At 52.8% G+C, this 23,861-nt stretch overlaps 1 long non-coding RNA gene across 2 annotated transcripts in view; it reads left to right on the top strand.

Annotated features, from left to right (window-relative positions):
• Positions 1-23,861, top strand: part of LOC125928346 (uncharacterized) — a 98,734-nt gene that overhangs the window by 31,391 nt on the left and 43,482 nt on the right. Inside the window, exon 3 of one of the 2 annotated variants that reach the window (XR_007459637.1) lies at positions 7,295-7,731. The exons of the other annotated variant lie outside the window; for it this stretch is intronic. This is a non-coding gene — a long non-coding RNA (uncharacterized LOC125928346). Of the gene's footprint in view, positions 1-7,294; positions 7,732-23,861 lie in introns of those variants that run through there. 2 annotated transcript variants of the gene reach the window in all.

Genomic DNA, 23,861 nt, shown 5'->3' with positions numbered 1-23,861 from the left:
CCATCGCCCCGAGAGAAGGCCCCGTACCCATGAAGCAGTTACTCCTCACTTCTGCTCCCTGGAACCCCTGGCTACCACTAATCTGCCTGTTGCCTCCACGAGTTTGCCTCTTCTGGACATTTCACTACATGGAATCACACAAGATGTGTCTTTTGCATCTGATTTCTCTCACTGAGCGTAATAATGTCAAGGCCCATCCGCACTGTAGCACAGCTCAGCACGCCGCTCCTTTTTGCGGCTGAGTAATACTCTTCTGTGTGAAGGACCACGTTCGCTATTCAGCTGTTTGCGGACACATGGAACCCTTTCCACGCGGAGTCAGCTGGGAGGGGACTCGCCACACAAGATCACTCTCTGGCTCTGCTCTCCAATCTGACGCATGCTTATCCTGCTTGCTCTGGGGCCCGTGGCCTTGCCTTCACGTGGCTGTCTGGTGGCATGAAGGGGAGTGACTGCCACGTGTGGTATTTGCAGAGGCACAGAAGTTAGCTCAGTACGCGGCGTCCAAGGGAAGCCCCGCGTCCTCTTTCCAGAAAGCTCTATTTGTTTGAAGCTTCTCCAGTTGCTTTGATTTTAGCTCCAGACCCCGTGCTGTAGCCCAGGATCCTCCTCAAAAAGGCTAATAAGCACCCATTTGTCCTGGCACTTGGTGCCTAGGAGCCTCTCTGTGGCCAAGCCTGCCTCACACTGGCAGCCGCGGGGGCGTGAGTCCCAGGTCTTCCACGGGGGGCCTCACGGGGCTCTCCGGTCGCGCTCATCACCTGCCCCCCAGCCAGTGAGGAAGGGGATCCCACAAAGCTATTGCCTACAGGCTTTTGGCGCGCAAACCCAAGACCCTGTTAAATGAGAACATCACAGGAAAACCTGAGCGAGATTCCCCGAGACCCCTCTTGTAGGATAAAGAAACCGTTTGTCCTCATTTCCTCTTGTCTTTACGATTCCTGTAGGTGTGAGGCCCCTGGAACTATTTGAAATTTAAGTGTGTAAGTTATATGCGGTGAAGTACACAACTCTTAAACATGCAGCTTACTGAATTCTAACATATGTGTACATCCATGTAATCCCTCCCCGAGCATACTGAGTGTCTGCAGCCCCGAAAGCCTCCTCCGGTGGTTTTCCACCAGTGGGTTCCACCCCAGAGGCAGCCATGTTCTGACCTCCGTCACCGTCAGCCAGTGCCGTCTGCTCTGGACTTCACTGAATGGGCTCGTCAGCACACGCACTTGGAGCCTGACTTCTCTCCCCCAGGGCTACGCCTCTGACATTCATCTGTGTGGTCGCATACAGTGCGGTTTGTTGTCGCATCGTTGCGTGGTGTTCCACTGTGTGTGACCGTCACGGTTCACTTACTTGCCACGCAACACTGATGGGAACACCTGTCGTCGCGGTAGCCGCTCACCGAGGTGACACTGTATTGGCAGTGTGGCCGGCCTGGCTATCCCCAGCCTTGTCGGTGGGGAGGGGCCTTGACTCCTCCCATCTAACCCTCAGCCCCCAGCAGAGCAGACTGGCTGAGAAGTGCACCTGGGTCACGCACAGCCAGTCTGCAAGCTGGGTGGGACCTCAAGGGACCCCACCCCAGGGGGCAGAGGCAGTTAGCTTCTAAGTCCCGGGGTGCAGAGTGGGACCAAGTGAGAATCTGAACAGAGGCTCCCCGCCAGAGGCAGGGCAGTGACTGGCTGCGCCTGTAGCTGCGGAGAAGATACTGCGTGAACAGAAGCTGGGAGGGGGTCAGGGGCCCGGCGGGGTGCTACGGGGTCTGAGTCCCTGTGGGCCTTGGGTCCATGCCCGATCCTCCCCAGTGGGTCCCTACGACTGACAGCCCTTCTCTGGAGCTGCCCTGGCCACGCCCTCGTACCTTGAGGGAAACCGTGTCCCCGGGCACCCCAAATCTTTGCGGAGGGTGAGGCCAGGTGTTCCTGGCGCCTCTGGTTTGCAGCCTCAAAGATCCTTCATTTTTCCCTCTGACACTCTGCCTTTCGGACTAATTTTCTTTTTGAAGATCAACTTCCCAAAATTAAGTCCACCCAAGTTCCCAAGTAAAATGAAAAGCCATTTTTCTTACAAATCTTATATGGACATAATTTAATATAAGGCATAAACTAATAAACTAAAGATCATATATTACAGCAGTAGCACAATAAAAAACAAGCCACTATAGGAGACAAATGAATGGTATTTTCGCCAAGGGGAAAAGAGAAACAGAAACGAGATGTGAGTTACATTCTGTGTGTAAATAACTTTAAAGAGAAATAATAAAGGTGACGTCTGTAACTCTCAGTATATTTGGGGAGAGATTATTTAATCGCAGTAAAATAAGAGGTGATAAGTTTAGCTGAAGCTTTGCATAATCAGAATTCAGTTAGTTTCCCGAGAAAGGCACGATGGGCGAGTCTCATTTTATGGGATTTTTAAGATTTGGGAGATCCGCAACATTCGCTCCTGTTGGGGTGCCACGGGCTCCAGCGGGGCAGCTCTGCCTTCATCTGAAAGGTGGCACGTGGTCTTTGAAACTTCTTGTAAGGGCGCCTGGGTGGCTCAGTCAGTTGAGCATCCGGCTTCAGCTCAGGTCATGATCTCGAGGTTTGTGAGGTTGAGCCCCGAATCCAGCTCACTGCTGTCAGCACGGAGCCCACTTCGGCTCCTCTGTTCCCCTGTCTCCTTGCCCCTACCGCACTCGTGCTCTCTCTCAAAAACAAAAACATAAAAATAAATAAATGAAGTTTCTTTTAAAATCTCATTAAGCAAAATACTGAGTGATAAAAAAAATAGAAGTAACTATTGGTATGCACAGCAGCCTGGACGGACCTGCAGAGAATTACGCTGGGTGAGAACAGCTGATCCCAGAAGGTTACGCACCATGCGATTCCATTTATAGGACGTTCCCGAAACGGAAAATTACAGAAATGGGAACGGACGAGAGGTTGCCGGGGTTGGGATTGGAGGGTGGTGGGTGTGGTTATGAAAGAAGGGACCCTTGTGGTGATGGATGTTCCGTATCTCGACCACGGTGACGGACACACGAACCCGCGCACGGACAAAACCCACGCATCGAGGTGCGCGCACGTGCCCAAGCGCGCAGACGTAAAATTGGGGAGAACTGAGTCAGGCTGGCGGAGGATCGGTGTCGACGTGCCGGTGTCCCGGTTGATACCACACTGTGGTTTTGTGAGGTGTCACTCTGCAAGTGACAGGAACTGGTGTATAGGGTCTCTCTGCAGTGTTTCTTGCTGTTGCCTCACAATGAACAGTTTCATTTAAAAACAGCAGGAAGAAACTTTCCTCAGAGTCAGCCCTGTCGGGCACCCACGCAGATGGTAAGGTGAGAAGGGAGGCCGGGACCGAGTCCTTCAGGCTCGGCCCTTGGTGCGCGCCTGGCGTCCACCGCCTGCGGCCCAGCTGTGCTGCCCGCGTGCGCACGGAGGCCCGGCTGCCGGGCTGGGCTGGTGGCGGACCCAAGGACGCTCCTTCCAGCTGCCGGTCCAGCTCCGTCACGGGCCCAGGCTGCCACCCCTTACGTCTCAGGTATCTTTAGGGCCCGCTCAGGGTGGCACTTTTGCCAACATTTCCAGCTTTGTTGCGATTAATGTGCTGTTGCCGTTAGGTTCGTTTGCTCGCTTTGTGGTGGCGGTGGCAGTAGAAGGAGGTGAGAGAGGAGAGGCGCTGGGGTCGGTCAGGTCACAGTGCAGCCGGCAGGGTGCCTCTCGGAGCTGGCGGGCTTGTCTTGTGTCTCCCCGGAGACGGAGACGCAGGGGCGGCTCACGGGAGCCGCAGGGAGTTTGGAAATGCGGAGACGCGTAAGGAAGAAAATGAAGATGAAAAGCACTCACCGTCCCACTGCCCAGAGAAACCCAAGGTTAATGTGTCGGAGCATTTCCTTGCCTTAAAAACATTGTGTGTGGGTGAGCGCAAGATTCTGTTTTGATCCCCTCGTTGTTCACTCAACATTACGTTACGAATACTCTCCGCGACCAAATTAAGGGTAATTTAGTGTCTTGGTGTGATCGCACGTGGCTGTCCCAAACCCTCTCGAAACCAACACCTTGCTCACTTGGTGGAGTTTTTGACTGTTTATTTCAGAATCCTGCTCTTCTGGAGACACCACTCAGGTGTGAATCCTCCTCAGAGATTTCTTTTTCTATCTAGTAAGCACAGCATTATGAAGAAAAGTCGAGAAATGTATTTGCTTGCTGCCCACATCGTGAGACTCATCAGTGCAGTAACAGTTTTACTACTATATTCCCTCCCGGCTCAGTTTTATGTAGTGAAATTGGGGGTGTTTGTGCAAAACTTCCCTTTTGCAGGGAGAGGAATGGTTTGTGTCTGTGAATTTTATCTGGTTTTAAAAAGTTGTTTTTTAATGATCTCTTGGCGCATTTGTCTTAATTGCTGAGTCAGAGCGTGCTGAGGTTTTTATAGCTTCTTAAAACTGTTAGGAGACGCCATTGGACCTCTTGGTGGGGTCACACCAGTTCAGTGGTGAGACCCCTTTGATCAGGAACCCCCCAAAATGTAAACAGAAGCATGTAAGGGATTGTGGGACTTCAGGGGGCTGGCGGGGGGCAGGGGACTGCTGCTTCTCATTATGAGCTCTTGGGTGACATTTGATATTTTTACCGCGTGAATGTGTTACTTTGCATAAAAACCATGGGGAAAGATGCCTTCGGTTCGGTCTTGAAAGTCACAAGGGATAAATCTCCTTATTTTACAGAAATGTAGGAAGGCTCCCGTTCCTTTCTCTTCCACGTAAAAGATGTAGGTTAGCGTGTTGGCCGGAGAAAGAAGATGTTTCTGGGACTCTGAGGAGCTCGGGCTGGCCTTTGATTCGAAAGCGAGCTGTGCCGTCCCAGACCGACCTCCCTCCCCCGTCGGTGGAGGGCCCATTAGATGGGGTGTTGTTTGTGCCCCGGGAGAGGTGCTGGTGTGCAGGGGGCTCAACCACAGTGCTCCTGCATCAAAGGAAGAGAATGCTGTCCTGAGTTTAAAGGAAATTGCATTAACGGATGAATGAATGCATTTAATTTAAGGATTTCCCCATAGCGGTTTCTTGGACCCTGGATGCCTGCTACTACACCTTCGCTGCTGGCAAAGGTGTAGACATTCAGATGTCAGTCCCCGGGCCCCGGTCTTTGCCCATGTTCCACATCATGCCTTCCTTCCACATCTCAGCTTGAACATTAAATTTAATAAATAAGCTTAAGAAAATTATTTCTGTCTAGCTAAAAGGTGGTTTCTTGAAATATTTTTAAGTGAAGAGAACTATATGCATATCATATAGTAGTCTTTTCTGCATGTAGAATTGTTCTGGGTACCTATAATGGAATAAAATACATTTATAGTCCTAAGTGTTCAACAGAATCATCATGCCCTCCAAAGTCTCTACGGTCTTAGGGCACTTGGTATTTGGTGAAAGACAGTGAATGCTCTTCTGTAACTTTCCCACAGTGACTCAGGGGATGAGCCCTTTGAAAAGATCGATTCTTCCCATAAAGCTCAGATGTACATTTCAGTGAGGGTCCATGTTGGTTCCAGACAGAGTTGGGAAGATTGCTTCCGGGGGCCTTCCTTCTCTCCCCTTCGGGCATCAGTGGCTCCGAATATGCGGCTGCTTCCTCGACAGCCCCGACTCGCCACGTCCAAACCCGAATTCTTAATCTTCCTCCTGAAAGCTGCCATTTCCCGTTCTTACCCCTCTCGGCCAATGGTTAGCCTGATTGCCATGGCCAACCCCTGAGAGGCACTGACTCCTCACTCTTTCTCACTTGCCCTCCGGTGCCCTGTTGACAGTACCCCGAACTTGTTGGCTGCTCTCCGTCTCTGCCATCACTGTGACTCCCCGGTCCAGGCCACCGTCCCGACTCACGGCCTCCTCGCTGGGCTTCCTGCTTCCGCTTTTACCTAGTAAAGTCCATCTGCCATTACAACGGCCACCAAATCTAGAAATAAGATCACATCACTGGCCTGTTTAAAACTTCCCAGTGGCTTTATATCAGTCAAGTTCTAGCCAGCAAAACAGGCCCAACTTCAAGTGTGTATAACCAAGGGATTTAAGGTAGGGAGTTGTTCACACAGAGGGTGAGGCAATCTGGAGACAGCCCGCATAACATGGCAGGAATCCGTTGCCACCTCTAGTCCGGAGGGACAAAAGGAGGAAGCTAGGACGGCACTGAGGATCATCCAGATTTCCTTCCCGTGGCCACTACGGGCCCAGTACATAAAGCAGTGCCTGGCGTATAGGCGCTTAGTAAATGTTGGTCCGACGTTTGGTTGGACAGATGGATAGGTGGACAGACGGACGGATGGATGGACAGACGGACGGGTCGGCTTTCCCACTTGGCATCTCCCTTCCAGATATCATGTATATATTTGGAAGGCCTGATGGTGGCATCCTGCTTTCCTTAGGCAGTGGCCCTCCCCAGGGATCTCTGCCCAGGAACTATGTGGCCTGTGGTGTCAGACGTGTTTGAGTTTGAATCCTGAGTGCCCTCACTGAGCCGTATAAGCTTGGATGCTTCTGTTTCCTAGTCAGTCTAAGAGGGATCATAGTAATGAAGGCCGCCTCACAGGGTTGACGTGAGCGGCCTCAGGCGCCAGTGTCCAGCTTCAGCATGGCGCCGTGCCGCGGGCACAGGTAAGTGTAAATTGGACAAACAGCCAGTTTGTGCCTCGGGAGCAGCTGCTGTGGTCCGGGCAACCCCCCCTGGGCATCACAGAAGCTCCGTGGTGTTCTCTGCGTAGTCTTCTTTGCAGGACTTTGCAGAGCCAGCGGGCTGAGCATTTCAGAGCTGGGTACCATGGGGTGGCACTGTCGGCCAGCCATTGGCCTCAGCATCCACACGCTCTGCCTGGATGCAGGCCCTCTGCCAAGTGAGTCTGTGCCGACAGGGCCCAAGTGGCCCTGTGATGGTCAGCCCAGATTTCTTTTAATGTTTACTTATTCTGAGAGAGAGAGAGAGAGAGAGAGAGAGAGAGAGAGAGAGCGCTCTAGCAGGGAAGGGGCAGAGAGAGAGAGAGGGAGAGAGAGAATCCCAAGCAAGCTCTGCGCTGTCAGCACCAAGTCCAATGTGGGGCTTGAACCCACAAACCGTGAGATCATGGTCAGACAAAACCAAAAGTCTGACAGTTAACTGGCTGAGCCACACGGGCACCCCAGATTTTTAAATTTAAAAATCACACTGTTTTGGATTGACTGTATAATTTAGCAATGTCTTCCAGGAACCGGACTGGATGTAGAACAGATCACTGCAATCTATCTAGCCAGTCAGTTTCACTAATTTGTGTTTTGGGAATGCAGCGAATGCGGTAAAAACAGACAGAATTCCTGGAACGTGTTCTCAAACGCGTCAGCTCTCCTGAGGAAAACCAATCGCACCTCTGTCTGGAGGTCTGAAGGCCCCACACCGGCCTGTGGATCTGGACCAGGACTTAGCCACTGTGGAGTTTGCTAGTGCATGGAGTGAGGTATTCAACCTCGACAAGTGGCCTCGACATTAAATAAAATTTTCGGAAGGAATTTTTCAGATTGAGAAATTGTTCATTTAAATGTTCACACTGAGAAGTGCCTGGCTGGCTCAGGCAATAGAGCGTGTGGCTCTTGATCTCGGGGTTGTGAGTTCAAGCCCCAGCTTGGGTGTAGAGATTCCTTAAAAATAAAATCTTTGAAAATTTTCAATAAATAAAATAAATAAAAAATAAATGTTCCCACTCATTTAATAACGACGACTCCTACCTTTTTTTTTTTTTTTTTCAACGTTTTTTTATTTATTTTTGGGACAGAGAGAGACAGAGCATGAACGGGGGAGGGTCAGAGAGAGAGGGAGACACAGAATCGGAAACAGGCTCCAGGCTCCGAGCCATCAGCCCAGAGCCCGACGCGGGGCTCGAACCCACGGACCGCGAGATCGTGACCTGGCTGAAGTCGGATGCTTAACCGACTGCGCCACCCAGGCGCCCCATCCTACCTTTTATCAGATGTTCAATAACTGCTTGACTCTCTCCCTAAGTGCTGTACTGTGTCCAGCCCCCCCCCCCCCCCCCCCGCCAAGGACTGCCGCGTCGTCGGCGCGATTTCATAGTGAAGGAAGCCCACCCTGGAAGGGGCCAAGTGACTCGCCAAGGCGTCTAGTCCAGGAAGAGTCTGAGCCAGAATCCCACCTGAGGTGTCGGGCCCCAAAGTCTGCTGTTGGACCCTGTGCACTGACTGCCCCAAGAAGGTCACGTCAGCGGGAGGAAACCGCTGCCTCGCGCTTGGTGGCCAGACCTGGGGTTCGGCGTCGGGTCTCGTCAGCGTATCCACGCGCGTGGAGGGGATTTGGACAGTGGTTGCCACTTCCGGATGCACTTCCTGTGGGGCCGCAAAGTGAAGGCGGGGGATGGTCGAGGTGGGACCGAAAGCCCCTAGAGCGTGGTGCAGCGGGCAGACTGCTTCCATGTCGCTGAGGTCGGACGCTGAGCCCGTCCCCCTCACCCACCTGGCTTATTTCTTCGGCCGGGAGCGGCGTGCAGCTCGGCGGCCTCCCTCCTGCAGGGGTCGGATCCCCGCACCTCCTGGTGAGGCTTTGCTAGCCACCCTGTCGCTTTCTAGGCCGAACACCCTGTTGTAATTTTCTTCATACTTTGTGCTGTTTGATATTTTCCTTTCTGTTTGAGTCGCTGTTTTCACTTTCCATCTCCTCTCCACTAAAATGCAAGTTATGGATGATCAGAAACTTTGCCGAGTCCGCTAGCCAATAGAAAGTTGTTCAATGAACTATTAAATGAACTTCTTAAGTCAACAAAGCAAAATACGAGAGAGACCTCACAACCTGCAAAGAAGAGAATGGATGCCAATAACTTTCAACAAATGGCTGGAGTTTAAGTGCAGAGTTAAATTGTGTTCAAGATTCACTGAGACTGTATAAACAGCTTGATTTTTCCTGCAGTCTTAGATTGGCAACCTATTTGAATGGAGCTGGAAATCCTCAGCTTTTTAATAAAAATCTCACCAACAAAGAAAGGCTACCAGATACCTTTGGATTGGGCACCGGACCAACACGGCCGTGTTAGGCAGCCGCACTGTTGGCCATCTGGCCCGACTGCTCGGAGTTTCAGAGGCTGAAACGTTTCCACTGAAACCCAGCATAGACTGCTCTTCGTTGAGAGGAAGGAGGCAAGAGCAGGTTTTCCTGAGTGCTGGAAACGCCCTTCGGTAAAATGCTGTCCAACCCAAACTCTAGTACCTTGGAGGGTAGTAAAATGTGCACAGAAACCCTTGTAACGTGGGGAGATTACGGTGTCCATAAATATTTATGGGGCAGCCACAGCTTCTTAGGCAGAATACACAGGACATCTGCCACCAAGGCTGAAATACCCACTGGATATTTCCGTCCGTAGACTCGAGGAACATACTCATTTTTGACAAAGAAAGGTCGTGTTTTGAAGGTGAGTTTGGGGTCAGAGGGCTTATCTCCTTCTAAATTCCCCACCTACTGAAACCGTCTGCCTCGAAGATCTCACAAGACGCCCTCGCCCCACCGATTGCTAATCCCTCGCTGTCTCCCACCAGGAGGGGACTCTGATGTCTGGCCCTTGCCGGTCCTGGGTGCGACGCCCTGGCTCACGGCTCCAGGGAGGCGTGCGGCGCGCAAGGAGAGGCGCGTGCCGGCTGGATCCCGGCGCCTCCTTGGCCTCGAGCCCCCGGGAAGGCTGAGCGCTCGGTTCTTGAGTTTTGCTGGCAGTTTTCCCACTTGCCGCGGAGTTCCCCGTAAGAAGTGTGGTCTTCCTCCTGTTGTTTTGGGTTGTTGTTTATACAGCGCTCCGGATACATATGGCACATGGAAGCAATTAAGGTAAAGACGTAAAGTGGGCCTGTCCCCCAGGGCTCCCGATCTGCCAATCTCCCGCTTCCAGGGAGGCCCCGCGTAGACAGGAGCCTCGTGACGTGAGGCTCACACGAACAGGCACGGGGAGAGCACACTGTGCAGAGCAGTTCCGTTTTGTCGCTTTTTAAGATTGGTTTTTAACGTCAGTTGATAGAAAACAGAAGCCCTTCCGTACAAAAATGAATCAGATTTGTAGCTGCTGCTGCTGCTGGAAACTCACACTGTGGCTTGGTAGCCACACAGGCCGTGACAGACATTTGCCGTCTCTCATCTAGAAACTGCCATAAACCGTCCGGTGTGAGTGTGTCTTCACGGGTGCAAAAGAGAGACAGACGGGAGGCCTCAGGGAGCAAAGGTCGTGACATCGTCCGTGATGGCTTCTCTCCATTCCTGTGCGTCGCTGGCAGTTTGGTCCACCTGGAGGTGGCCACGCAGTGCGGCATGGGGACTCCACACGCACTCTCTCGGTGACCGTGACTTGCCACCATCGCCCCCACCGAGCCGTGCCGGCCTTTTCTCATTCGGTAGCGTGTGCGTACGTGGCTTGTAAGTGTGCCGTGGCCACTAGCAACCAACACGTCCTTCCTCTCTCTTCCCCCCGAACTGCCACGGGGGCGTTGCGCAGAGTGTGGCGAGAACAGAGGCGCCCTGGTTGTCTTAGGCTCGGCCCTGAGGAGAAAAGACTAAGCTCCAATTCAGCAGAGCTTCATTAATGTGGAGCAGTAGAAAAGGCGCCTACACTCTGCGCTTACCACGGTCAAGTGGACTTCACGTACTGGACGTTGACTTGCCGTGCCATTGAACGTGATTCCTTACAATGTGAAAATTTAACCAAGACAGGGTTGTGCAGGGTTGTGCAGGACAGGGTTACGCAACAGCAAGAAGCCACCTTACATTTAACCTGAAGGGGGCAGCAGCTTATTCTCTCCAAGGCTTGAAGCCCTATTTAGACCCAAGGGAGGGGGAGGGGGTCTTGCAATGTGAGTGTGTAAGTTATAGTAGCAGAGAGCAGATATATGGAGAGACCTGCCACATTCAGATTTTAGCAATGCTCATAAACCCTTTCTGATGACACATAATGGAGAGAAGAGAGCAGGGGATAAAATTTTGATAGCGATTTAGGCTGACTGAATGTGAACAGACTCGATTTAATATTCAGACTAGTCAAGTAATTTGCTCTGAACTCCAAAATAATAAATATAAATGTGAAGTAAATGGCATCAGGCTGTCCAGAGGCCCAGGGGAGAGTGCCATGCCGACCCAGGGTGGGGCCTCTCCTCCGTTTCTGCTTCAGACCCCTGACATCCGGGGCCGGGGCAGCCAGGCAAATGACCCTGAGACAGCACGCATGTGTTTCCACATCCCAGCCTGGCAGCCCCTGGGCTTTGCCAGAGGTGTCTCCCTCTCCCTCTCCCTCCCTCTCTCTCTCTCTCTCTCTCTCTCTCTCTCTGTCTCTCTCTCTCTCTCTCTCTCTCTCTCACATACACACACACACACACACACACACACACACACACACACACACTCTGGCTAAGCATGTCTGAGAACAATTCAGTTCCCAGTAACTCTGATTCTATGGACAAAGGGAAGCTTCTTGTAGTCAGGGATCAGGATTTTTTTTCTGGGCTGTGTGACGAGCCCAGGATTTATTTTGGCAAGTTCAAAAATAGTATGTGTTCTCACAAATTCCCAGGCATCGTCTGCCTCAACTGGGCTGGGCTGGAGCCCCTGGGTTCCAGCTTTCGTGACCTGTGCTCATTTAAAAAGATGATTTACAGCATCAATAAGAGAACAGCACAGAAGCAGACACAGTCAGCTGCATTTTAGTTTCAGAAAATAAGACGGTCTCTAGGACACGACACAGTGACTTCATTTTAAATACTGCCCGTAGATTTCGGTATCACTTGAATATTTGAAAGAGAATTATGGGTGTTCACAGCATTCGTTGATCTAGGGCTCAAGGGTGGTGTGGGGAAAAAAATCCCGAAGTCTTGAAGGAGGATATTTTCAGCATCTTTCTCCAACTGAAATCCAGCTGCTGTGTGTTCCCCCGGCCGTGTTCCCAAAGCTTATTCATGTTCCACTGTCACGGCATCCCCAGGTCACCCACACTGCTGTCAACCACATCCCACTTGTGCTCCTCTAAACCAGTGTACTTGTCAGCTTACGTAAATACAGAATGAAGCTGTGAATCACCACTACAAAATTATCCTTGTGGCTTTTGGGGCACGCTTAACTTTTAACATACTACCTGAATTACCGGTCTAAAATCAGTCAGAATCTTGGCCCTCCTCCCGACCGAGACAAGGACCGGGGGTTGCCTCATTTGCAACCGCCGTCACCTTCGCTCCGTGTCACCGTCTGTGTCCGGCCCTTCTGGTGTCAGCATCTTTGCCGTAGACATCTTTGCCTCAAGCACGTTTTTCCATAGACATTTTCGCTGCACAACTAATTGGCCATAAGGCAATTTTGCCATAGAAGGTAAAAAAATAATTGTTGACAGTTCAGTTTGACAATTTGGTTCCATCAGACTGGTTCACAGTTTGGTCTCTGTTGGTGCAGGACTCCCACTTTTATATTATATAGATCTTAGCCCTCCTGATGGTCTACACGGCCGCACGGGGTGTTCAGACCACATTTCCCGTGGAACTTTGGAGCATCTATCAGCAGACATGTGACAGTTGGCCACGAACACACAACAGCGTGGATGGCTTTCACAGCGTAGCAAAAGCCCAGTTCCAGTACGCACCCTCGTATCTAGAAACTGGTGCCTCTCTTAACGAAGGAAGGAATTTTAGTGGAAAAGGCAGTGTGATGCCGGACGAGGAAACAGACTGACAAGCAAAACAGTGCCCAATACCAAGAACAGAAGACGTGGAAGACAAGTCCACAAAATAAATCAGTCGTTTGTCAGTATTGACCATGAATCTGCACCACACGTTTTGAATGTGTTCAAGTATCTTGTGTTTGGCAATAAAGTCTTGAATTTTTATTCATTTTTCGTGTTCCATTATGTCCTCTTTAACGAATGTCCCTCTTTTATCTTTTGTGATCTTGTGTCTTTTGTATCTTTTATGGCAGCATTGCCTCATGGCCCGCTGGTTCTGTAGTGTCTAGAACCATTACTGCCCCCCAGAGTCGTGTTTCCATCTGGTTTCCAACCACCCAGTACGCCCTTGGCATTATCGCATGTTGGATCGTCAGTGCTTCTTGAGGTGTCGTCACGTTTGCTTTGTCAGTTTCACTAATGCACCTTGTGTGTCACTTCTTCCTTCCAGAATTGCCTCATTTCCTTAGTTCTTTCAGCAAGGTCAGGTGGTGGTAAGGGTTCCTGTTGGAACATGTCTGTGTGTCTTCGTTTTACCTGGAGCTGGTTTAGCGAGATGTGGACGGTTGTGCACTAGAAGGTTCGCGCAGCCTTTGGAAGATCTCGTTCCATCACGTCTTTGATTCTATTTTGCAGCTGAGAAGTCTGCTGTCCCTGCCCCCGGCTGTCGGTAACTGTTGCTGCCTCACTGACAGCTTGCAAGGTCGTCTCTCTGTCTTTGGTAACCTGTGGTTTTCACTGTAACTTATTTAGTCAGGGATCTCTTTTATCCTGCTTGGGTCTTAAGTCTTGTGAATCCAGGAAGGTATAATTTAATCAGTTTTGTAAAATTCTCAGGCATTATCTCTGCCGTGTTGCCTCTATTTCTTTATCCTTGGAGGATGCCTGCAGGCTCCCTGCTGGACCACTCACGCCTCCTGTGTCTCCATACCCCTGTCCTCAGCCTCTTGGTTCACACCCCTTCTGTCACCTCTCCTTGTCCCCACCTTGCTTCCATGCGCAGTGATCACTGGAATCTTCTTTTCCTTCCTTGTTCTCTTTATCCCTTTATTGCTCCCAATTACTGCACCCGAAACAATACCTTACTCACTGTGGAGGTGCAACCGACACGTGTTGATCGAATTTCATTTTTAAAAACATCAGGAACAAACACCCAGAAATCCACTACAGAACGTTTCCCTGGAGAACCTCACGAAACCAAACAGGATCACGTCTATAGAGTTCTCTTCTAGGCCCCTGTATCTTCGGTTGGCAGCCAGCCTGATCTCTTTTAGGCCTGTCCTAATTTATTTTTGGTCCCGTGCATATGAGCTGGCGCTTATTTTCCTAACTGTGTTTACGCTTCCAAGCCATGACAGACAAATCGTTGCCCTGGGCTCCCTCGTGGCCCCGAGCTTCAGCTCCCTCCTGCCCGAAGGAGTAACTCACCCTCCAGCAGGCTCCAGTCTGTTCTCTGCAATTAGTTATCTAGCAATTGAGCGAGCTTCTCGGGATGGCTGTCTCTCAGAGAGACCACTGCAGATGCGGCGGGCGACGGCCTTTCTGAAGTCTGAGCGCCTGTGCGCACGGCAGGGAGTGGCGTTCGCTGTCTGTGAGCGTTTGGAGAGAAGCACAAGCAGCGGCGACACCACTGTTTTCCAGTCATGTTTGTAGCCAGTCGGCCCCCCCCCGCCACATCCTGGCCCACGGGCTCCAAGAGGGAAGTTTCTGTCCCGGAGCACGGGAAAACCGATGAAAGAAAGTGTCTCTTTACAACATTGCCGACAACATCCACCTCCACTGGGCCATGATTTCTGTGGAATCCGGACCCCCCTCATTCCCGACGTTCTCATTAGGCAGTTCGCTTGCTTTCGGAGCGTTGGAAACATCAGCTCAGAGCCTCCCAGCCCCTTCCCCTGAAAACCCCGGCACGAGCAGAAGGAGGCCAAGCTGAGGGAAGAGAGAGGGCTGCCAACCGAGCCTGGGTTTTCAGGCAGAAGTGGCGTTGCCATTTGGCTGCTTCTAGCTACGGCAACGACTCCCAAGTTGTTCTTTGGGTAACACCGAGGGTGGGGGGGGGGGGTCAGAGGGAGGGAAGAGAGGGAACCCTCGCCTGCTGGCCGGTTGCCAGATTGAAGTCCAAACACCTGGGTGCCAGATGTGCCTCGGGCCCGAGGCCCGCTGTGGACCGGCGGCTGCACTTCGTGCGGGAGGTGTCGCGCTCGTCCGGGAGAGGATTGCGAGACCACGCCGAAGACGGGCGGCCCGTGGCCCGGGTTGCCTTCGCCTGCTCGCTTTCTTCTCTACCCGCCTCCCAGACCCTCTGCACCCTTGCCCGCCTGAGGGCTCGCTGCCAGCTCATCAGTCTGGCACCTTCTGCACCAGACCTTGGCCCTGATTTCAATCATTCACGCCTCGCTGTCTTTACTAAAGTTCAGCGGAGGGAGACGCAGCTGGTTGGTACCTTCAGGTGATGGTCTGGGACTGTCGTGCCGTGGCCAGGTGCTGGAGGTAAAGCAAGAAGCGGCAGGCTGGCCGCGCTGCCCCCGGCCGACAGCCATGGTCAGGAGAAGTCTGGAACGACGTGGTGGTGCCCCGTGGGTCAGAATGCCGCTGGCCGGGATGCCACAGGAAGTGAAGGCCACCCTCACGTCTGCTTATTATTTATTGAGCTCCTGTCTCCCTTCGAGCGGGAGCACTTGCCGGACATGCCCCTCCTCCCTCCTCTTGGGAGTCTGAGCTTGACTCTCTCCCTCTCCGGTTATGGGGTTTGGACGAAAGCAGGCCTGTCTCCAATCTGGCTCCCTTGCCCATTGCTAGCGCTGGGCACATTACCTAATCTCTCTGCTCGGGCGTCTCAATGTGTGAAACCGAGGGGTGGTAAAATGCATCTTTCCAGGGCATCAACAGGAGTGAAAGGGCCCGGCCCAGGACAGGCTGGCACTCTGCCCTCCTCCCCTTCGCCTGACCTTCGGTTGTGTATTGCTGGGTCTTTGCAGCTGGAGTGTTAGAAGATTTTAACATAGTTCAAAATGAAGCAGGTCTGGGGAAAAAAATAGATGTGGCCAACAGTGATAGCCCTCCTCTGCCAGAAGACATCCTCGGGTGACCTGACGCCCATTCTGACAACCGCGTGCTGGCACCTTAGGAAATATCAAGCCACATGAAGAGCCGCGAAGGACCCTCCAGTCTGCGTCCCACATTCCTGCTCCGGTGGGCAGCTGCCGTCACCGGTCACCGACTCTGCACGTCCCGTCTTCAGTCCCCTAACTGGACCGGAGGGGAGCAGATTGACCAGCAAAGACTGAAAGAGGAGGAATGTCTGGGGGGGTGGGGGGGGGTTCCTCAAGGCCCCACGTGACCCCACCGCTCCACCCCCGGGGCAGACACCCGGAAGAACTGAGAACAAGCGCTCCAGACAGACAGCTGTGCGCAGTGTTCGTGGTAGTGCACGGCGGGAAGGAGTGTGTCCGCGACGGACGACAGACGAGTGGAGACGAGGAGCGTGGTGTCCACACACACGGAGTATCACTCAGCCGTGGAAAGACACGAAGTTCTGACACTTGACAGCAGGGACGAGCCTCAAAAACATGATGCCCAGTGAAAGACGCCAGACACAAAGGCCACGTTTTCTCTGGGTCCAGTTCTGTGACATCCACAGAGACAGAAAGCAGATCAGTGGGTGCCAGGGGCCAGGGGGTGGGAAATGGGGGGGGGGGGCGTGCTTCTTAGAGACGGAGTGTTCAGGAACCGGTCAGAGGCGGTGGGTACACAATACGGTAGACGCACAAATGATGTTCACTCTCACGTGGTGAATTTCCCCTAAAAAACCCTCCCACAACGTCTCATAGAACCATACACCTTTCCAAAAAAAACTTCAGGAAAAGAGCAAACTGTGTGTTTCTGTGTGAGAACCAGTGAGCACATAATCCAAGCAGAACTTCCCCTCAACCGCTCCTGGACAAAGAGGGAACTTTTCTCTTGCTCTGGCGAGATCCTGCCGTGCCAGCGACCCGCCCCCGTCACGCCCATTCCCTAGCCCAAACGTGCTTCTGCGGATCACGCCTGTGGAACTGCTCTCTTTCTGATTTGGCCTCTTTCACATTGGAAGTAATTTGGGATCAGCTCTAATATTTTTTGCTTTAGAAAAGTAGTAAAAATTAATTAATCTACAACCGCACTGATAGCAAAAGTTAATAGAAATTTTAATAAAAATACAACCTCAATAAGCTTCTCTATTGTTCTAATAAATGCAGTAGTAGTTTAGAATCGTAGATAAAAAAAATTAATAAAACAGCTGAGGCTAGGGACCAGGAAGCTCAGATGAAGGGACAGTCTCTGCCCCACTTCCCCAGCCGCTGAGGGAAGAAGATGCCCGTGATGAGCGGTTCCCACTTGATGCTGTGCGTTGGAAATTTTCTTGAACATTTAACTGATTCTCCTTGTGTGATGGCCTATTTTTTAATTATTCAGATACTTTTATCCAATATAAAGAGGTCTTGTCGACAGCTCTGATACCAAAATACAGTGATACATTCACAGAGAAAATAACTAGGGAGAGGGTTCTAAGAAAACCCAAAGACACACTTGGCTTTGAAGGCACGGGGAAAAGCGGGAGCTTCGAGTTCATGAGGCCCCCATCTCGGGCTGGCGTTGCCGGGCTCACGGCAGCCTGTTCCTCGGGGTAAGCAGACAGATCCCAGGCGTGGTGGACAGTCGGGTGAGAAGCGACGTCCCGGGACAGGCAGCCTGTTCGGGAATGGGCTGCACGCTAGAGAAGTGCTTGAGCAGACGGACCCCAGGGGATCACTGACTCTGCTCACGCCTCCTCCCCCCCCCCCACCCCCACCCCCAGGGCCCCTGCAGAGCAAGGGTCGCTGTAGCAGCACTGACATTGTTCCCCGGGCACTGGCACCAGCTTCCGGGGGCGGTCCGGAGCCCTCCCTGCACTGTCCTTACTGCCTCTCCGGAGTGATGGGGAGAGGAGGGCTAGTCCGGAAGTAAGGCCTTGGGGCTGCAGGTGCCTGCGAGGGGCATCCCTCGGCCTGTTCCTTGTTCCACCCGCTGCCTGGACTCTGCCCGTCACCCACACCTGCCCTCGCGTGGGGGCCTCTGAGCCTGGGCATCTGCAGGGGCTCCATCTGTGGGGAGAGAGAGCAGCCGCTCCTGGGGAAAACCCGAGAAGTCTCTTAAAAATTATTATGGTAGGGGCACCTGGGTGGCTCCGTCGGTCGAGAGTCTGACTTCGCTTCAGGTCATGATCTCACAGTTGGTGTGTTGGAACCCGGCATGGGGCTCTGTGCTGACAGCTCCGAGCCTGGAGCCTGCTTCGGATTCTGTGTCTCCTCTCTGCCCTTCCCCCACTAGTGCTCTGCCTCCGTCTCTCTTTCTCTCTCTCTTTCTATCCCTCAAAAATAAACATTAAAAATGTTTTTAATTATTATGGTAAATTTCAACTGTGAACAAAAGTAGAGCTTTTGAGTCCCCATGTACCCATCACCAGTTTTTTATCCCTCCCCTCTACTGTTTTTTTCTTCATTGTAGAGAGATATGCATGGCATAAAAATTTACCATTTTAACTATTTTTAACTGTACGATTCAGGGGCATTAAGCACATTCACACTGCTGTGCAACCATCATCACGGTCATCTCCAAAATGTTTCATATCCCCACACTGCGACTCTGTCCCCATTACACACTGACCTCCACCTGCTCCCCCAGCCCACCCCCCACCTCCGCCCGTGTCTGTGTCTGGGAGTCTGACGACCCCAGGACCGTGTGTGAGTGGGTCCCGGTACGTGTCCTCCCGTGTCTGAATCTGGCTCATCGGAGAACCTCATGTGAGCAGACGCATATGGTATCTGTCCTTTGGTGACAAATTTCACGAATGTACGATTTCACTTAGCGTGATGCCCTCCCCTGTTTCCAGATCTAAGAAGTCTTAGGTCCCTAGAGAAGCTGGGGATCATCTCAAGCCGAAACTGCCTCTACTTTTCTTTAAAACAAAAGCACTGGTATTTCCAGCTCTGCCCCCACGAGCACCTCTGGCCCCACCGCCAGCTCACCCTGCAGCAGGGTTGAGAAGGGGCGGGCCAGAGAGGTTGAGAGACTGCTCCAACATGACTCAGCAGCGGGAGGGACTCGAGGGCTTGTGTTTTTACCCCGACACAGGGGCCACTGCCGCCTGCAAGGGAGGCTGGTTTCACTTCTGCAGGCCCAGCCTCTGCTCCGGAATGCGCTGGGCCCTGAGGTCCCCTGAGGACACTTGGGCCTCCGTGGGCCTCTTCTGGCAACTCACCCTGGCCCGTTTGACTGGTCAGAATGGGAGTGGAGACCTCATCCCTCCATCCCACTTCTTATTGGTCCCAGGAATCAGACAGGTCCTGCAGCCTCTAATCAGCCGAGTCAAGAGAAGGACTTAGGCGCTGCCTCCTACCACCCCTAGAATGGCCTGTTCTGCCTGTGGGACGCTCTAAACAGTGTGTGGGACAGTCATCGGAGAGCCGGGGAAGGTAACAAAGGAGTTCTGAATGTGAGCTGGCGAGGCACTGGTGCTGGAAGGGCTCTGCGGGGGCTGGTCTGCCCCCACCAGGGTGAGTGAGCCCGACAGGCTGGGACAGTTGTGCTCCTGGGACAGAAGTCCTCTCCCTGGGGTCTCCCGGGCTCACTGTTCTTGCCCACTGTTGTCTGTGTCTCTGGAAATGAAAGCTCGCTCTTCTAATGAGAACAACAGCAAGCCACAATGAGCAGTCTCCTATGCTCCTGAGAGGGGCCTGGGGACACCCTGGTGGCCGGGATGGGAAAGCAGGTGAGGAAACATCCCCTCTGTGTCCTAGCCGTCATCCACAGTGACACTGGTAGGCCCCAGCCTGTGCTAATGGCTCTAACCAGTGTGCAGTTTGTCCTTGTAAACCGGCCGCCTTGCTCCATGCATTTCTACGCCTGCCACTCTGGAACTCATGACTGCTGTACCCACTAACTTAGAGGTAATTCAGACCGCCTTGAGTATTCTTCTTTTTCTCCTGGGGGATGGAACATAACTGACATCTGACTCTGTAGGAAAGCCAAAGGCGGCAGGAGCAGGAGTCCTGTAACAATGCCTTTGCTTACGCATGTCTCCAGTGCAGTCTTGCCGCGCCGGCTGCTGTAAATCACAGGCAGGGACGAGCTGATGGCACTGGATGGTCCTGGGTCAAAAGAAGCAGGAGGGAGGAGGCCATGGGCGTCCGAGGGCCAGTTGCCGCTCCCCCGGCCTCAGTTTCTCTGTGTATAAAGTAGCTGGATGGGCTGTGCTGAGAATTAATTAACAAACGTCCGTTAGATACTCACAGGGTAGCTGCTCGCAGCTGCTAAGTGATTCTAAATAATCGCAGCCCTCGAATGATGAGCCCATCGTGTCGTTGATCTGATGCATGAAAATGTTGTTATATGTCTTTTCACAAAGACTTTATTTAACAAGAGCTGATCTTTGCAATTTGGTTTATTTTCTGTATCCCTTTTAATTTCAGACTCATGGGTTATTAGCAGATAACTGCTCATTTCTGCTGTAAATCAAGAAAACACTCATTAGAAACCCAAAGCGGTGACTGCTAGGAGTCTGGGCTTGTAAAGAATGGGATAATGGCAAGATTTGGTGTTAAAAATAGGTTGAATTCAAAAGTATTTTTTGTTCAGAGAAAACAAAATGGCATTTTCTGAACTGAGCCTCTTAAATGCATTAAAATCCAAATCATACTTGACAGAGCACAGGGATGAGAGACGGCCGTCAGATTCAGATCGGGTGTTCATGACTGGGGAGAAAGGAAAGCGGGTTGGCCCTGCGGAGCCTCCCCGTTGACCACACTGGGTGCCAAGCTGCCCACATGTCAGCATCTAGTGCTGTGGGGCTGAAGTGGAAGGAGCGCCACGGTCTCCGCCACGAAGCCGGCGCCCACAGATGCAGACAGACCACAGAGGGGTCAGAGGCGATTTTAAAAGCAAAGCTATAAACTCTGAGAAGAAAAAGGGTGCTGATTTCTAAAACATACGCTCTGGGCCGAGGACCAGCAGCCATAGAGTTTTCATCCCCTACTTCTGGCCCCCTGGTGACATTTTCTCCTTGTGTCTCCCAAGGAACGTGTTGATTCACAGAGAGAGTGTTTTCAGGCCTTACTCCCACATTCCTCATTTAAACACGCCTTTCCAGACTGGTAGAATTTCTTTTTGCAAAATTATCCTTGTCTAATCCATAGAGACGGAAAGTGGATTAGTGGTTGCCAGGGGCTGTGGGGGAGGGGTCGAGGATGGGGAGTGACTGCTAATGGGCACGGGGCTTCTTTGGGGAGCAATGACAATGTCCTGGAACTAGAGAATGGGGATGGTTACAAAATTCTGTGGATACACTAAAAACACTGAATTTCCCACTTCAGAGCGTGAATTCAATGATGTGTCAATGATAACTCAATAAAGCAGTTACTTAGAAGAATATACACCCCTCTTCTCGCTGGCCTCACTATAGGTACTGAGACCTTGAGTCCCCATGCTGCACTGAGGATACATAGGAGCTAGCGCCCACAGCCCAGCAGCTGCACGAGGACCCTGTAGTGAGGAAGAAGCTCTGAAATCCCTGCGTTGGCGGTGGCCCCGAGACCCTGCAGGTGAAGTGTAGGTCTGATAGATATTTAGGTCCATTTGGGGTCTGTAGTATGGTTTGTTTTTTGTTTTTGTTTTGCCTTAAGAGATTCATATGTTGCCAAACGCTGGAGACTCCACGCGTCAGGCCTTGGGTTTGTATTCTAAAGTTTATCAGAAGTAGATAAAGGACCTGTACTTTTGATGCACTGTAAAATTGACCTATAAAGACTCCATGGGAACAACTTTGTAATGTGTCTTTGGCTTTAGGCAAAAGAAGGGAGACAAGGTGGACCTTGTTGTCCCTGCACTTTGGGAACCACCAGAATCTCCAAAAGGAGTAATAGTTCCCCTTGCATCAGATCAGCAGTACAAAGCAGTAAACCTCCCCAGAATTAGAGAGCTCTCCTCCTTCAACAGCAGGGATGGGGCCTGGGCAGGGAGAGGCCCGCTGCGGGAGTTCCTGCTGGAGAGAGTTGTAGGAGACCTTGGGCAATTGTAATATGTCCATTCTTGTTTTCATGCAGTCTCTTTATTTCAAGCTCTCAGATAATTTTAACAAGAAGGTAACTAGGCAGAGATGGAACCTGGGACCCGTTTTACCTGGCTTGGACATGTAACGTCTCATCCTCCAGAGGACACTTTTGGTGTGTCCTAGGATGGCCTTGCAAGGGGCCATCGCCTCGCCACGGGATCAACATTTGTAAGGTAGAAAATGAGAGCAAGTAGGTTCCAGGTGAATAAAGAGGGGAGCTTTCCGGGGGGCGCCTGGGTGGTTCAGTCGGTTAAGCGTCCGACTTCGGTTCAGGTCATGATCTCACAGCTTGCGAGTTCGAGCCCCGCGTCGGGCTCTGTGCTGACAGCTCGGGGCTTGGAGCCTGCTTGGGATTCTGTGTCTCCCTCTGTCTCTGCCCCGCCCCCACTCACACTCTGTCTTTTGCTATCAAAAAATGAATAAACGTTAAAAAAAAAATTTAAAAGGGGCGCCTGCGTGGCTCAGTTGGTTAAGTGTCCGACTTCCGGTCAGGTCATGATCGCACGTCTGTGGGTTCAAGCCCCATATCAGTCTCTGCGCTGACAGCTCAGAGCCTGGACCCTGCTTCGGATTCTGTGTCTCCCTCTCTCTCTGCCCCTCCCCGGCTGGCACTCTCTCCCTCTCAAAAATAAATAAACATTAAAAAATTAAAAAAAAAAATTTAAAAAGAGGGAAGCTTTTCAGGAGACTGGCGTCAGGGCCACACTGATCATCAGTGTGCGTGTGTGGGCATCTTAGCACTGGCGGGCCCCTGCCCCCTGCTGTCACTGCAATTCCCATGTTGGAGAGAGGTGACTCTCCGGTGGCCTGTGTGGACAACTCTTTAGCAATAGGCCACCTTCTTCCTGCCACACAGGTCAGAATACGGTGTTCCTGGGAGAGGACCGTCCCAGAAGAGTGAGGACAGACCATAGCTGCAGAACGCAAGCGGGAGGGGCCTGGCCTCCACAGTTACCTGTCCCAGCCGCCATCTGAGAGCTGCGAGCAAGTCCCAGTGGTGGGGAGCAGCACACAGAAGCATGGGCAGCATTTCTGAGGGCAGCCTGGCTCCTCACAGGAGTGGCTTGGCCTCCCTGAACCCTGGCTGGCACAGGACAAATTCAGATGCCACCTGGGGAGCTGGTCCCTGGGTGGGCCCTCCTCCTGGGCTGGAGACTGTGCGCAAGAAGGCCTTTGCGGTAGGCCTGGCTCCGAGGTCTGCTCCCTGCAGCCAGCACCCCCAGAAGAGTGGATGCGCTCCCAGGACGGTGGGCCGGGGGTTCCCTCTCCGGGAGGAAAATGGAGTCAGGAGGAGAGACGGCCCTGGCCTAGGAACAGGTTACTGGTCTTTGTTTATCGGGCCTCGGGGACGGCCTGCCTCTCTCCTCCCAGCCGCGTTTTCTCTCTGCTTGCCAGTTTCACGTCCAGGCGGGGACGCGGGGGGGGGGGGGGGGGCTGAGGGCGGATTAGCTCCCGCCCCCGCCGGGTGGGCGGCCGTTCCCGCGGCGGCAGCTGCGCTGCGGCCCTGCCAAGGGCAGCGTGGGCCCTAGTCCCCGCTCTACTGAGGGCGGAATCGGCTCGGACACGACGACTTCCTCTGCTTCTCATCAAGGCCGATTCCGCCCCGCGCCGTCGGGCCGCCGGGCCGGGCTGAGCGGGCCGCGGCCGCAGGGTCAGCGGCGCACAATGGAGGGGCTCGCGCGCCGGTGCCGTTTCAGGGCTTTGTTGCCGGAGCCTCGTGCCGATGGGTTAATGGGGCAGAAGAGATCGGCGGAGGGCGACAGAAGTGGTCTTTGAAAGAGGGTGTCGGTACAGGGCAGCGAGACAAAGGCCAAAACACACACGGGCGGAGAGGGACAGATGGGGACGGGCGAGGGAAAACAATTATGCCGCGAGTGCGGGGGCGGGGCGCGACTCCATCATTTCCCGGTTAACCAGGCCGGGCCGGCGCCGCCCCGCGCCCCCTCCCCACCCCGGGGCCTGTCCCCAGCCGCCACCTTGCCCCTGGGCTCGCAACCACAGCCTCCCCGCGCCTGGGGAGGGACGGAAGAGGGGTGGGGGGATGAGTGGA

The sequence above is a fragment of the Panthera uncia genome, chromosome E3, assembly GCF_023721935.1.
Source record: "Panthera uncia isolate 11264 chromosome E3, Puncia_PCG_1.0, whole genome shotgun sequence".
In the NCBI taxonomy this organism is placed as follows: Eukaryota; Metazoa; Chordata; class Mammalia; order Carnivora; family Felidae; genus Panthera; species Panthera uncia.
Note: the sequence above shows the minus strand (reverse complement) of the source record. Positions and strands in the feature narration are given on the sequence as shown.